The 9,966-nt window shown below is 37.4% G+C and overlaps 1 non-coding gene across 1 annotated transcript; it reads right to left on the bottom strand.

Moving 5' to 3' along the window:
• Nucleotides 1–9,498: 9,498 nt before the first annotated feature.
• Nucleotides 9,499–9,603, bottom strand: LOC128289523 (small nucleolar RNA R71). The gene has a single exon (XR_008279168.1). It is a non-coding gene; the product is annotated as a small nucleolar RNA R71 (small nucleolar RNA).
• Nucleotides 9,604–9,966: the final 363 nt, after the last annotated feature.

Below are 9,966 nucleotides of genomic sequence, written 5' to 3'. Positions count from 1 at the left end.
GGTTTTGTTGAAATTTTCATAAATTTGATACGGCTGGTTACTTATGCCAACATATTTCACATTCTATTTTTAATTCACTATATCACTTCTATTTCTCATACCATGTCATTTCAATATCAATTATAAAACTTCATTATTTATTTTCATTTCACCATTTCACTTCCATTTCTCATACCATGCCATTTCAATATCAATTATAGAAATTTATATAATAAAACTCTACTTTAACATCATTTTCATACTTTTTCAATAATATCAAACTCAAAAATATATTGAAATCTTGATGTTCTTACCTTGTCCTATTATTTCAATCTTTAACTTGATTTTCTCTCTCTTCCAGCCTCTATTTCTTGAATCTAACTTGATATTCTAGCTCCCAATAGTCTCTATATTATCTTTCTCTCTTGATGGCTATGGAAATTCTTTTTATTTCTATGTGAAAATGGTGGATTTTTGGTGAAATACCAAATTGTAAAGAAAAGAAAATTTCTTTCTTTCTTTTCTCTACTCACGTTGGTTGCATGAAAGATGAAGAATTCTTGTCTTCTTTCTCTCCTAATATACTAAATAAAATAATAATAAAATATCTTATTAAAATATTAATAAACTAATATTTATTTATTTCATCTAAAATATCACTAACATCATCATTGCCTTCTAGATTTCTCTCTCTTTCTAATTGACCATTTTGCCCTTTATGATCTTTTAAAATTCCATCATTGAGTCATTACTTAATTTGGTAAAATTATAATTTAGTCCCTCATACTTCATTACCTATTCAATTTGGTCTTAATTCATCCATTTTCCTTAGTTTCTAGATCATTCCACCCTTAAAACATTTGCACTATTGGTCCTTCTACTTTCTCATTTTTACACTTTATCCCCTTAAATTTTAAGCATTTACTCTTGGACAAAAAACTTTTCTCACTTTTGCGATTTAATTCTTTTCTTGAATTAATATATCATAATATACTTATCAATGTTGACATAGCTCAAAATTTCCCTTTATCACTTCATTTCCTTGTTTTACTATATCAAGGATAATATCTTACTTTCTTATTGTAGTAATTTTTGGGGTATTACATAGGAAATGATATTATTCAGTTTTGTTTGGATGTTCTTAATGGAAAAAAAGATATTTCTAACCTTAAAGAAACAATGATCATTTTAATTCCCAAAATTCGTGACCCTTGTGATATCACTAACTTTCGGCCTATTAGTTTATGTAGGTTCATTTACAAAATCATCTCAAAGGTGCTGGCCAACTGACTTAAAGTGGCCCTTCCTAGTTGTATCAGTCAAAATCAAAGTGCCTTTTATCCCGGGAAGAATGATACATGATAATATGTTGATGGCGCATGAGCTTTTACATTATTTTCAAAGCTCCAAAAAGCGGCCCTAATAAAGGATTGGTTATCAAACTCGATATGAGCAAAGATATGATCGGGTGGAGTGGAATTTTCTCGAGACGGATATGAAGAAAATAGGGTTTGTTGAGAAATGGATAGACAAAATAATTGGATGCGTTCAGTCAGTAAGATATTTGGTTAAATGTAACAATATTTTAGCGGATATTATAATTCCCGATAGGGGACTCTGTCAAAGGGATCCTCTATCCCCTTATTTGTTCCTGTTTTGCATGGAAGCATTTTCGAGGATGCTTATTCATGCACAAGGTGATAATATTTTAAAAAGAATCTGGGCTAGTATGAACGACCCTAGGATTAATCATCTCTTTTTTGCCGTAACGCCCTTCTTTTTCGTGAGAAATAAAAAGAATGATGTTGAAAGTCTTATTAATATTCTGAAAGTGTTTGCTAATGTTTCAGGTCAAGAAATTAATTTTGAAAAATCTATGGTTCTTTTTAGTCCTAATTGTAACATCCCAAACCTGGCCTAGATGTTATGGCCAGATTTGGCGATGCCACATTAAAGTGTTTTTCGTAAAATAAAAATTTCGTTGAAAGAAACTCCGTTTTGTATTAAACATCTTTGTAATCTTAATTAGTGTTTAGGCTGTCTAGTTTAATGTTTAGAACTTAAGTTATTTAGCAAAATGTTAATCATATTAAATCATAGTTACTTTTTAAAACGGGTTGTTTGTTATGGAGGCTTTTTGAAATATGTTGCTTAGACGTGGTGTTTTGAAAAACATTTATCTTTTTGAAAACCCGTGTCCTATTACTAACAGATATAAATCATAATAATCAAAACCCAAATTAAAAGTAAAAATTAAAGAGGCCTTATTACATAACCAAATGTCCAAATTAGAAATACTAATTAAAAATTTATAATAAAAGTCCACACAGTTGTGTGGCCACCTTTGAGTCCCTCACAGCACCGACCCGCCTAAGACTGGGGATACCTGTGCAGTTAAACAGTAGGGTGAGTTTACGAACACTCAGTGTGTAATCCCTTAACTAACAGACAGTCAAACATACAATAGGCAAATATAGTCTGGGCCTAAGCCCTTTTCAGTAATAGTCTAGTATGAGTTAGGGCCTTAGCCCATTCAGTAACAATATCAGTGTGGGCCTTAGCCCATTAAGTAACAATACCAATGTGGGCCTTAGCCCAATTCAGTAACAGTATCAGTGCAGAATATAAAATAGAGATCCTACCTAGCTAGCCTCTACACTCTACTACGTCCAGCCCAACACTCCATTCGGGGATAAAATTGACCCATCATCCCTACACTCCAAAATATAGCACCGGTTGCGGCACTAAACAGTATTTGCAGCAGAGCTGCTAGTACAGTACACTTCATCCAATCATAATAAAACCATCCCCATGCAATATGTCATGCTTCATGTCATAATATCATACATGTATGCAAAATGTCATGCTCGGTTACCATCATACAAATCATAGAGGCATATCAGTCATTTTACCTCATGGGAGCATAACAGTCATTTTTTCAATTGGGATCTAGATATACTTACCGACCTAACAGTAGGTCCACAGTCGTCTTGGGTGACCCATTCAACCACAACAGTCAAGCAGTGAAAAATGGGCCCAAGGCCCATAATGCAGGCCCATGTGGGCCTACACGCCATTGGGGCCTACAAAGCCCAAAATGGCCTTGGCCGTGTGAACTACATAACCTGGCCCAACAACTTCCACCTGTCCGTGTGGTTTACTCGTGTGGGGCCCATAAGCTGGTGGGCCCACACTGCCCATTTCGGCCCAACGTGGCCCAAAACGGCCTAAGCCCATGAAAATGCTCATGGTGGCCTTTATGATCAAATACTCCTATTTATGTGTTCAGTTTACCACACGAGTGACTGCATGCTCGTGTGGGGTCGACGGTCACTTATTCCGACTTTTGTCAATTTATGATTATGGTAGTGTAATTACACGCCTTAGACGAAGATGTGCGAGTAGGCCACGAGCCCAAAGCCCAAATCTCATTTTAATACTTATCACAAAAATTTCACTAATACTTGCCTTTATCGAACTAATAAAGTTCACACCCTTAAACCGATACACGAGACCGGTTACGAACTCCTTTATAGATTACCTACATTCCAAGCAAACTTATTGACTAACACAATCCACCCACATAAATTGAACCAAGCGCACAACCACTTACCGAAGGTGTAAAATCGAAACTAGGGAAGGAGGGCAATCGGTCCACTATTCCCAAAAAGATCTCTCGCTACGACAGAGGCAAAGCTAACGCAACCACACACCTAGCAATTGTCGACAAGAAAAGAAGGTGTTAGATGAGAACTATAGATACGACAGAAAGGGAAAAGGGTGAGAAAAATCTAAATAGCAGCACTTACCACCAAGATCGACAAAGAAGAAGCAGAAGAAAGAGTCGGCACAAAGAGGGTAAATGAAAGAGAAGTATTCGGCCAACAAAGATTGAATTGAATTTGAGAGAGGAATGAAGAAGAAAGAGGAATCGATCACCCAAGGTTAAAACAGAAAGAGTTTGAAACAGAGGAAGGTAATAGATATTTGGCCAAAAGGAAAAGAACAGTTTGGGAAAATGTGTGAAGGAAAAGAAAGTTCATGGACAAGAGGGTTGGAGAGGAGAGTAAAATTGAAAGCAACTACACCCGAAAGGTACTCGAAATAGCACTACTCTGCTTCAGAAATGAAAATAAAAAGAACCATAATTTAGCAAAACCCGAAATAGAGAGAAAGGAACCAAAAGAGAAAACAATGCCGAAAGTTTTAGATAATAGCTCCTTCAGCCGAAAATCCCTGTGCACCTACTATTCCATTTCGGCACAACTCTATCACACCTCAAATTTCACTTTTTCCTCCCTTCATTCTCTCCTAGAATCTCTCCACCATAATCTTCTCAACCACCCATTCAAACTCCATTGAAACACCTCTATTTTGGTCAACCTAGGACACTTTCACGGCACTTGTAGCAAAATAAAATGCTCCTTTTGCATCACCATACCTCGAACCTCAGACCCCAATGCACACTCCATAAACCACTTACCGTTAGACTAGCAGGCCTTTTTTTTATCATGTTTTACTCATATTAATTTAAAAGCCTCTTAACTAACAAAAAGGGTTTATTACTTAAAAACAAAACTTTTTGCAAAAGCCAAAGCTTGAACTCAAGACTTCTCAGACACTCCCAGAACACATAACCAGTGAAGCAGACAGACACTTATGTCACAACCATACAAAAACAATTATTAAAGATTTGGGGCGTTACAACTCTACCCCCTAAAAAAAATTTCGGCCTTGAAATTTACCTGTCAAAACAGATTCAGGTATTGTTGTCGTATCGCCTCCTTGGGTTCCCACGTAGTCTCCTTTGAGCTGTGGTTACTCCAAAGTACCTTAACCAGTGGGATAGATTTCTTCCTTAGAACCTTTACATCACGGTCTAGAATCTAAACCAGCTCTTTCTCAAAGGTCAGATCTGGCCCAACCTCAATCTTCTCAGTCGAGATTATATGCGCAGGATTAGAGCGATAACGCCTCAGCATAGAAATGTGGAACACATCGTGAATTCGGTCCAACTTTGAAGGAAACTCAAGTTGATAGGCAACCGATCCCACACATTTCAGTATGTGGTAAGGCCCAATGAACCTAGGGCTTAGCTTGCCCTTCCGTCCAAACCTCAGTACTTTCTTCCATGGCGACACCTTGAGAAAAACAAAGTCCCCCACAGTATACTCAATCTCCTTATGCTTCAAATCCGCATACGACTTTTTTCTGTCAGATGCCGCATTCGGTAGATCCCGAATCAGTTTAACTTTGTCCTCGGTATCAGAAACCAACTCAGGACCCAAAACACGCCGCTCACCCAACTTGGTCCAACAAGAAGGAGTACGACACCTACAACCATATAATGCCTCGTAAGGTGCCATTTGTATGCTAGACTGGTAGCTATTGTTATATGCAAACTCTACTAGCGGCAAGTAGTCCTCCCAACTACCATGTAGCTTCTTTGACTAACCATCTGTCTGAGAATGGAATGCAGTACTGAAGTCTAACCTTATACTCAGTATTTCATGTAGCTTCTTCCAAAATCGAGACGTGAAGCGAGGATCCCTTTCAAATACTATAAAAACTGGTACCCCATGTAATCTCACTATCTCGGCCACATACAGTTTAGCCAGTTTCTGCAATGAGTAATCAGTACGAACTAGTATAAAATGGGCAGATTTGCTCAATTGATCCATGATAACCCATACTGAATCCTTTTTAAAAGGCGTTAAGGGCAGCCCACTTACGAAATCTATAGTTACACTCTTTCCCACTTTCAAAGTGGAATCTTGACTAGCTGAAGCAATCCTGAAGGCAATTGATGTTTTGCCTTAACCTGCTGGCAAATCAGGCATTTACTCATAAAGTCGGTAACTTCACGCTTAAGTCTTGGCCACCAATATAACTCACGAAGGTCTCGATACATCTTATTTCCACTAGGATCCATAGCATAAGGGCTACTATACTCCTCTCGTAGTATAGACTGCCTCAGATCAGTATATTTCATTACACAGACTCTCCCACAGAAACAGAGTACCCCTTCGCTATTCAGTCCAAAATCTGTTGTTTCATCACTCTCAATCTATTGGAATCGAGGACCCAGTGACTCATCTTCCAACTATTTACCCTTAATCTGATCAATCCATATCGGTTTAACTTGGACTTCAGCCAACAAGCTACCATCATCAAATAAACCGATACGAGCAAACATCGCCCTCAGATCAGTCATAGCCCTACGGCTCAGTGTGTCGGCTGCCACATTGGCCTTACCAGGATGGTATTCAATCTAACAGTTATAGTCTTTTCGCAGTTCAATCCATCTACACTGCCTAAAATTTAACTCTTTCTGATTGATGAGATACTTGAAGCTCTTATGATCCGTGTAAATAATACACTTATTACCGTACAGGTAATGCCTCCAAATTTTCAATGCGAATACCATCGCGACAAACTCCAAGTCATGCATCGGATAATTCATCTTATGCGTTTTAAGCTAGCAAGACACATATGCCAACACCTGACCCTCTCGCATCAACACACATCCCAAACCAATGTGTGATGTATTGCTGTAGACAGTGAACTCTTTCCCAAACTTTGGTTGTATTAAGGCAGGGGCCTCAGTCAAAACTTTCTTAATTTTTTCGAAACTCTCTTACTGCGCATCAGTCCATTTAAATGGTACACCCTTACACAGTAGTTTAGTCAGAGGTGCAGCAATAAATAAAAACCCCACAACAAAATGTTTATAATAGCCCCAGAAAAATTCGAATCTCAGATACCATCTTAGGCAGCTACTAATACAGTACAACTTTAATTTTTTGAGTATCCACCCTAATCACTTCAGCAGATACCACATGACCCAGAAATGTTACCTCTTGTAACCATAATTCACACTTACTGAATTTGGCATATAGTTGTTTCTCCCTCAAAATTTACAGAACAACTCAGAGATGTGCATCGTGTTCATCTTTAGTTTTTAAATACACCATTATCATCTATAAACACTACTATGAACTGATCTAGATAAGGCTGGAACATTCGGTTTATCAGATCTATAAAGGTCGCTAGTGCATTCGTCAGTCCAAATGGCATCACTAGGAACCCTTAATGAACATAACGAGTCCTAAACGTTGTCTTATAAACATCAGTCTCCTTGACCCTCAGTTTATGGTACCCAGATCAGATATCTATCTTAGAGAAAATCGAAGCTCCACGAAACTGGTCGAACAGATCATCAATCCTCAGTAGAGGGTACTTATTCTTAATAGTCAATTTATTCAGTTGTCGGTAGTCGATGTACATTCGCATTGATCCATCCTTCTTTTTCACAAATAAAGCCGGTAATCCCCACGGAGAGACACTAGGGCGGATGAACCTCGATCCAGTAACTCTTGAATATGAGCCTTAAGCTCCACTAGCTCATTCGGTGCCATTCAGATAAATCGTAATTTATACATATTTTTACCCCATGCTTAACACATTTTATGGATGATTTTTCCTTAGAATTGGTGAATTCGATGCTCCTAATGCCTTAATTTCATGTTTTATACTTAGGTAAGCATAGGAGAGTGAAAGGAATGAGAAATGGGCCAAAAATGAAGAAAATGGACCAACGTAAGAAATCAACATAGCCTGGACTTCCTCACACGGGCAGACCACACGGCCGTGTCAATTTGGCAGAATCAAAGCACGACTCACATGGGTAGAACACACGCCCATGTCATTCTAACAGGCTCGAGTATGGCCTGAAGTAATCGCATACGGGCTTGTCCCTGCCGAGCCCAAGTTGAGTCCAATTCAGAAAAGGCTAATTTTGAGGGCTTTTAGGCATTCTAAAGCCTATAAATACACCCTAAAGGAAGAGGAAAATGAGACACAGAGAAAAGGAGGCAGGGAACTACTCAAGGGAAGCGGATTGATCCATCTTAAAAGCCGGATTCACCATCATGACTAAAGATCTCCCCTCAATTCCCCTTCAGGAGTTTTGGGTTTTCTTTATGCTTTATATTCATTATTCTTCTGAGATGTTTTCTTTTTCAGTTATGAACTAAACCCCTAAATACCTAAGGGGAATGAAACCTAAGACAAATCTTGTTATTATTTTCTGAATTGTATGATAACTACTTAATTGTTCTTAATTGTGTGTTCTTAATTCTGGTTTTGATATCACAGGATACTGATTTAAGATAAGCTCTTATTCAGAGGAGGAATAGACCCTGTCTAACAGTACATTTGTCATAATTAAGAGGAGTTGATTGCGCGCCCATACATAGGGTGACAAGATTTTGCCGGATTAGGGTGAAACCTAATAAGAGGATCCATAGATCGAGTTAATGCAACCCTAGGGTGTTAATTAGAGAAAAGTCTCAATTATTCAATCTAGGGATTAGATTTTATTAGTCTTGAATAGGGATAATAACATAATTTAAGTATCTCTACGGAACAAGTTAAATGAATAAATCGTCCGATTCGGAGTCAGAATAACAAGTGAAGTTTAGGTGGATTCTTTCTTAGGTATTATCTTAATTCAATAGTTTTTTTCCAAAAGTAATTACCCAATTCTACTTTCTGTGCATTCTTAGTTTAGATAATTAGTTAGTTAAAACAAAACCCCCTTATTCTTAGGCTAGATAATAAAAAGACAGTCATTACTAGTACTTTTAGTTCCTTTGGGTTCGACAATCCAGTCTTGCTAAAACTATACAACTGTTCGATAGGTACACTTGCCTACATCGTGATAATAATTATTTTCAAGAACGATTCATTATAAATATATAAAACTTACCTGTCACAAAAATCGCGATCAAGTTTTTGGCACCGTTTCCGAGGAACTAAGATATTAGGAACACTCAATTTTTATTACTTTAGCTATTTATTTTTCTTGCAAGTTAATTCTATTTTATTTTTATTATTATTTATTAATTTACTTTTTCTTTATCTTGGTAGGTTTTTATAGTTTATAACTAGAAGAAACCTATCAAGATCACTACTTTTTGAAGAAGAAATCGATCGCACAGTTCGCAGAAACCAAAGAGAAATAAGGCGAAGCTTAAGATACATAGAGAACGAGCAAGAGGACGATATTTAAACCCCAAACGAGGAGATGGCTGAAAACAAGACAATCAGCTACCTTCTACGATACCCGTTGAACTAGCAAATCAAAATCCTGTTCCTCGTATTATGTATGATTATGCTAAACCTACTTTAACAGGAACTGAGTCAAGTATAGTTAGGCCTGCTATTGCTGCAAATAATTTTGAGCTAAAACCTAACACTATTCAAATGATACAGTAATTTGTTCAGTTTGATGGTTTGCAGGATGAGGATCCAAACACTCACTTGGCAAATTTCCTGAAATTCTGCGATACATTTAAAATTAATGGTGTTTCTGACAATGCCATTCGTCTTCGATTATTCCCTTTTTCACAAAGCTAAACAGTGGTTGAACTCGTTACAACGAGGGTCAATTACTACTTGGGAACAAATGACCAAAAAAATTTTATTAAAATATTTTTCACTGGCTAAAATAGCCAAATTATGTAATGATATCTCTTTGTTTGTATAGATGGACTTAGAAACTCTTTACGATGCATGGGAGAGATACAATGACCTACTGCAAAGGTGTCCTCACCATGGACTACCTCTATGATTGCAAGTTCAAACATTCTACAATGGTGTGAACCCCTTGACAAGGCAAATGATTGATGCAACAGCCAAGGGAACCATCAACAACAAAACACCTGAAGAGGCTTACGAATTTATTGAAGAGATGTCACTGAATAACTATCAGTGGCAAGTCATGAGGACTAAGCCAACTAAAACAGTAGGCGTTTATAACGTCGATTTGGTTACTATGCTGTCAAACCAGGTAAAACTTCTAAATAAAAAGATTGATGGTTTACTTGGTTCTACTCAGTTACATCCAGTAATGAGGTACGAGACAAATAGATGAGGAGCATGCATAGAGTATCAACCCTAGCATTGAGGAGGAACAAGTCCAAT

The sequence above is a fragment of the Gossypium arboreum genome, chromosome 2 (genome assembly GCF_025698485.1).
Source record: "Gossypium arboreum isolate Shixiya-1 chromosome 2, ASM2569848v2, whole genome shotgun sequence".
In the NCBI taxonomy this organism is placed as follows: Eukaryota; Viridiplantae; Streptophyta; class Magnoliopsida; order Malvales; family Malvaceae; genus Gossypium; species Gossypium arboreum.
This window is presented reverse-complemented; position numbering and strand designations above follow the sequence as displayed.